This window comes from Podarcis liolepis, assembly GCF_965112155.1.
Source record: "Podarcis liolepis genome assembly, chromosome: 15".
In the NCBI taxonomy this organism is placed as follows: Eukaryota; Metazoa; Chordata; class Lepidosauria; order Squamata; family Lacertidae; genus Podarcis; species Podarcis liolepis.
In genome coordinates, this window is record NC_139566.1 from 21185335 (window position 1) to 21191785 (window position 6451).

Sequence of the window (6451 nt, forward strand, 5' to 3'; positions counted from 1 at the left end):
CTATGCATCCTAAATGGGCATTCTGTCTTGTGCTCTGGAGCCTGAGATCCAGCAGAGGGAGTGTAGCAGATCTAACAAGGACCTCCCTGCCAATGTTTTTCTGAGCTGGAGGAATTCATTCATTGCTTTCTCCTTCAAAGTCATTTTTATTTTCTTTATTTGCACATCACACAAGTTCTCATCAAGTTATATGCAAATGTTTAAAAAAGCAGAACCAAGTCATTTTCATCCTCTTAAGAAATAACATTCATGCCTCTTTGGGTTTGGTGAAAGGCACATCATATAATGGCTTAATGGGTCAACTTCTATGTTCCTCTCTCAAATCATATTTCAACAATGAACTTACTGCTCATTTCTCTCTCTCTCTCTCTCTCTCTCTCTCTCTCTCTCTCTCTCTCTCCTTTCCCAGGCCCTGCTTGCAATATGGAGTCACAAGTGAGTCCTGCAACTAAATATTGCAGTGCGGCCGTTTATTACACACATTGACAATTCTGGACTTACAGATATCGGCGATAACATCACAAATTGGGTTAGTGATTGCAAATGATGTTTTCCTGCAGACCCAAGCAAAAGAGCAGTCTCCCACCCTGCAGCTCCCAGCTACTAGTATTCAGAGACATTGCTGCCTCCAACTATAGAGTCAGAGATCAGCCATCATCGCTGGTGACCACTGATAGCCTTCTCCTCCACAAATTTGTCCAATCCTCTTTTAAAGCCATTCAAGTTTTTGGCCATCATCAGATCAAGATCCAAAGTTTAGCCATTCACTTAGACGTGTCTAACTACCCTCCCAATTAGATTGCAGTTTATGCTTTATGTGATGTGATCCAATAGTGTGAAACAGAGGTAGGGCCATTAGGCCTATGGGGCTGAATGTAGCCCTCCAAGCCTCTCTGCCTGACCCTCCAAACTTTCCCCAGACCACATCACCTCTCCTCAGTCCACATCCCTCCCTGGTCCTACTATGTACCCCAAATGTTTTTGCCTGGTTGGAGCCCTGAGATTGCCTCTTGCTTGCCTGGATAGAGGGTTGTGTGAGTGGGCGTGGAAACTAATCTACACTACAACAATGAAATTTACATTCATTGCTCCACCCACTTTTGCCTGTGGCCCCGCCCACCAAAGACACACATCCCCTGGGATGGTTGTCTAGAAAGGAATGTAGACCTCGACTCGAATAAGGTTCCCTATTCCTATCATAAGCATGGCTTGCGGCTTTAGCATGGCACCAGACCCTCAGACGAAGTCGCGTTACGTCCCTCTTCAAAAAGACTTCCGTTTGTTACTTAACCGGCACTTTTCAATTGCTGGGACATGCAGTCCCTCCTGACCCTTTTCACAGATTAACTATGGCTTTGCGAGTAGATTAAGCCAATTCAGACAAGGGGCAGAACTAGGCTCGCTCCAAAAAGCCACCCTTAATTAATCTAGTAAGATTATCCAGCAAGGCTTTTAAACAGTGGCCAGCTAACCCTTATCGGCGACAATATAGACTAGTTAAACATGCTAAAAAGGCTTCAATTGCGCTGGATTAATTCAAGAGTAAATTCAGTGGAATTCGTCAAGATACTTGGGAGACGCATAAAGGGAGATTGGAGTTTGTTTCTAGTATCTGCGACGGTATCCAAAGTCTCTGTTACGTTTCATGGCTGCTGGGGGGGAAAAGCATTTCCAACAGATTAGGCTGCCATCAGCTTTTCCCCAGAGCATCGTACAACCAAATTCTGCTCAAGAAGCTTGGCAGCGGCTGCTAACATATCTTTTTGCAAGTGGTGCTCCTGCCTGCTGGATCCTTTCCAGATGAATGGGGTTGAGGCACTTAAATTCTGTTAAGAACATAAGAAGAGCCTGCTGGACCAGGCCAATGGCCCATTTAGTCCAGCATCTTGTTTCATGATGTCAAACCAGATGCCCGCGGGAAATTTGAAAGCAGGACCTGAGCGCAAGAGCACTTTCCCTTCCGGAGGTTCCCCACAACTGAAATTCGGAAACATTGCTATTTCCGGCCATGGAGGCCAAGTGTAGCCACCATGGCTAGTAGCCATTGATAGCTGTCTCTTCCATGAATTTGTCTAATCTTATTTCAAAAGTGTCCACTTTAACAATCATGGCTTCTCCCAAAGAATTTTAGGAACTCTAGTTTACCTCCCCAGAGCTACAGTTCCCAGCACCCTTAACAAACTGGTCCCCAGGATTCTTTGGAGGGAAGCGATTTGCTTTAAATGCCTTTTAAATATATGGTGCGGGTGTGAGCTCAGTTCCCCCCAGTCATTGTGTGTTGTATTGAGCATCTTATATCAAAAGATATAAGTAAGGAAGGTTACTGTAACTTCCGTCACAGAGCTTCAGTATGCTGATGACAACGTAGTGTGTGCGCACTCAGAAGATGACCTCCAAACCATCCTAAATATCTTCGCAGAAGCTTATGAAAAACTTGGCCTATTGCTCAACATCTAAAAAACCAAAGTGCTGCACCAACAAGCACAAAACAACCCTTCTGCTGCGCCACTAATCTAACTCAATGGTGTAACATTGATGCCGAAATCCAGCTTTCTCCCGACTGAAGTGCAGAGTGTTTGAGGACCAGGACATTCGCAGGGAAACCAAAATGTTTGTTTACAAAGCTATTGTACTACCATCCTTACTGTATGCTTACAAAACATGGACCACTTACAAACACTATCTCCAACTCCTTGAAAGATTCCATCAACAGTTTCTCTGAAAAAAATTACACATCACTAGGGAAGACAGACAAACTAATGCCAGCATACTGAAAGAAGTAAAGATCACCAGTGTTGAAGCAACGATTCTTCAACATCAACTTCGTTGGACTGGTCATGTTGTTCAGTTGCCTGATTATCGTCTTCCAAAGCAACTACTCTATGCCAAACTTTAAAATGGAAAGTGTAATGCTGGTGGTCAACAAAAGAGGTTTGAAGACTCTCTCAAGGCAAATCTAAAAAAATGTAGTATAAACACCAACAATTGGGAAACACTTGCCTGCAAGCTCTTGAATTGGAGAAAAGCCTTTACCAAAGGTGTTGTGGACTTCGAAGATGCACGGGAGAAACGAGCTAACAGGAAGGCACATTTGGCAAACCCTCACCGCGATCAATTCCCACTCAGAAACCTATGTCCCCACTATGGAAGGACAGGTAAATCCAGAATTGGCCTCCACAGGCTTTCATGGACCCACTGTTAAGACCATGTTAATGAAAGACAATCTTACTCGGCTACAAGTGATTGCCAAAGAAGAATAGATCAAAAGAAGGTGGCATCAGTGGCAGAAGTGATTTGAGTTGGTGGCAGGGAGGAGAATAATTCAAATGAGACCAGAAGGAAAATGACCTCCCTCAGCTCTACATGTGTAGTCCCATGGCAAAGCTGACCCAGAATTATAATGAAAATGTTGTAGTTCTTTCAGGCTACCTTAAGAATGAATGAGACACCCTGCATTACTCATAAGGAAAACACACTGCTGTCTCTCCTTTAATTTCCTTTTGATTAAAAAAGAAAAATCAAACTGTCTAAAATGCATATGACATCTTCCCTGTGTGTGCTGCAGTACCAGAGGAATCGAAGAGAATAAAAAAGGCAAGTGAACCTGTCAAAGGCAGACTCAGAAGAGACTTCTTCTTTTGCAAGGTAACATACAGTCTGGAAATTGACTGGGAAGCTTAAACAGGTGTTTGTTGTCATCCCCTATGCCAGCCTTCCCCAACCTGCTGCCTTCCGGATGTTTTGGAGTACAACTCCCAACAGCCCCAGCTGATAATGGTGGGTGTTTTATCTTTCCAGTCTTGCAGCGCAAGTCCCTTTACAACCAACACACCGAAGGGCCTCGAATGACTGGGACTAGAAAAGCAAATGTCGCACTCAGTGTTCCACCCACACTTACCTCTGGCCCTGCCCACGTCTGCCTCTCAACACCTCCACCAGAGGCACACGGCCCCCAGCAGGTCGCCCACGAGGGAATGTGGCCCTCAGACGGGAATAAAAATGTTCCACATCCTCACTCTTGTGGCTTCAGTACAAGTGTTGCTTACAACCTTGGCGAAGACTCTTGGAAACATATTTGGCTGGCAATCCAAAATGTTCTGTAGAAAATATTATTGGGGAGCTTTCAGAGGGCTGTTTAAAGAAGCAGTGTCATAATAAAAAGACACTGAATATTCAGGGTTATCAAATGCACATGTGGAGATGACCTGCATGTTCTTGGAGACCAGCAGGGAGGGGATCTTGTCTCAGCAGGAGAGAGAGACTCTATTAATTCTTCAGCAGTCCCCACCTCTGCTTCAGCCTCCAAGTCTGAACTGCTCTCTGTCACAGGCTCTCCCTGCTCACTAAACCCTGTGGTTTATGGCACCTTCTCCCAATCTTTTCTCTCTGACCTCTCCCCAGTGTCCCACCACCAATTCCCAGACTCTGAACCTTCCTTCTCTGGGGTTTCTCTTGGGGGTTCCCCAACTGGTGCCTCCTACCACTCCCCATTCATTCGTCCCTGACAGTGACTGCCCCACGGTCGCCCACAGCAAGCTTCACGGCTGAGTTGGGGATTTGATCTCTCGTCATTCCCAGGTCCTAGTCTCACACTCTAACCCAGAGCTTTCCAAACTTCTCGTGTTGGTGACACACTTTTTAGACATGCATCATTTTGTGACATAGTAATTCAGTTTTACTAGCAAGCCGGAGGGTAAATTAACCCCTTTCCAGCCCCAGGAGAATTGTGGGGAGCATTTGCCTGACACACCTACACACTGCAGCTGACATACTAATGTGTCAGGACACACAGTTTAGAAAGCTCTGTTCTAACTGCTACACCACACTGGCTCTGTGACCCCCCTGACATATTCCGTGGACTTGACTGTGCCCCAAGTCTTGAGACCACTTTCAGCACCAGTGGGCTGAAGTGAGAAGAGAAACCTTCCGTCAGATTCTCCCCATCTATTATTACTTTTCCCCCACCCCACCCTTAGCCTTGTCCTCGTCCCCCTCCCCATTTTGAAATGCATCGGTTACTATAGAAACACGCTGCAGTTGGCGTGGATAGAATCTTCCTGGACCTCTGGCAGTGCTTGGATCAAGTCACGTTATATAATGGCTGGGAATTTATACCACAGTCTTGTAAACATTCGCGTTTTCTGCGGTGGTTACCATGACCACATATATGGCATACTTTATATTTATAGTATTCTTAGGTCATCGCTGGTAATTATCCATTAAGGATGGCGAGTAACACCCTCGTGAAATTCTAATCCCAAAGCAGAGTAATTTGGAGTAGGTAAACGAGCGGTTCATGGGACCGGTTTCCGCCCACTGCAAGCGGCCACTGAAACATGACCCTCTCGCCTTCCCTGCATCTCAGCTAAATACCGCGGCTATTCATCTTCATTCATCATTGTTTAGTCATTTAGGAGGCATGACTCAACGGCACATTTTGGCTAGTCTTTCTCGGGTGCAGCTGCCCTTCACTACAACCCTGTAAGGTTGGTAGGGAAAATTCAATTCAGCTCACATTTAAAGTGAGGGGGGGCTATCTAACGAAGAGCCAGTGGTGGTATAGCAGTTTGAGTAGGACCTGGGAGAGGTCAGGGTTCAAATCACCCTACTCAGCCAGGAAAGTAGAGGCCAGTCACTGTCTCTCAGCCTAACCTACCTCTCAGGGTTGTTGTGGAGATTAAATGAGGAGAGAGGTAAACCGTGTATTCCAGCTTTAACTCCTTAGAAGAAAAGGTAGAATATAAATATAATAATAATAATAATAATAATAATAATAATAATAATAATAATAATAATAATTTTCATTTGTACCCCTCCCTCCCTGGCTGGAGCCAGGCTCAGGGCGGTTAACATCATATAGATAACACAGTATACATAAAAACAGGCATCAATTAATTAAAATACATCTTAAAATTAATTCAGACAAATTAAAATCTGGATAAATGGCTGTTATCAGGTTAATACTTGCCAGGACCAACTGTTTTCATTGATCATATAAGGACCTGTGAAGAGGCTGGGAGGCCTCTTTCATCCTCGTTCTTATACAAAGGAAAATAGGTCAGACTGCCCCCTGGCCAAAGGCCTGGAGGAACAGCTCCGTCCTGCAGGCGCTGTGGAAATCTCTCTTGTAGGAGAGCGCTCCACCAGATCGGGGCCACGGCCGAAAAGGCCCTGGCTCTGGTCAAGGCAAGACTAGTTTCCCTGTGGCCCGGGATCTTCAGAGTGTTGTTGTTTGCAGACCATAAAGTCCTCCGTGGGGCATACCAGAGGAAGCGGTCCCATAGGTACGAGGGTCCTAGGCCGTATAGGGCTTTGAAGGTTAAAACCAGCACCTTAAACCTGATCCTGTATTCCACTGGGCACCAGTGCAGCTGGTATAGCACTGGGTGAACGTGATCCCATGGCGAGGACCCCGTAAGGAGTCTCGCCGCGGCATTCTGCACCCGCTGGA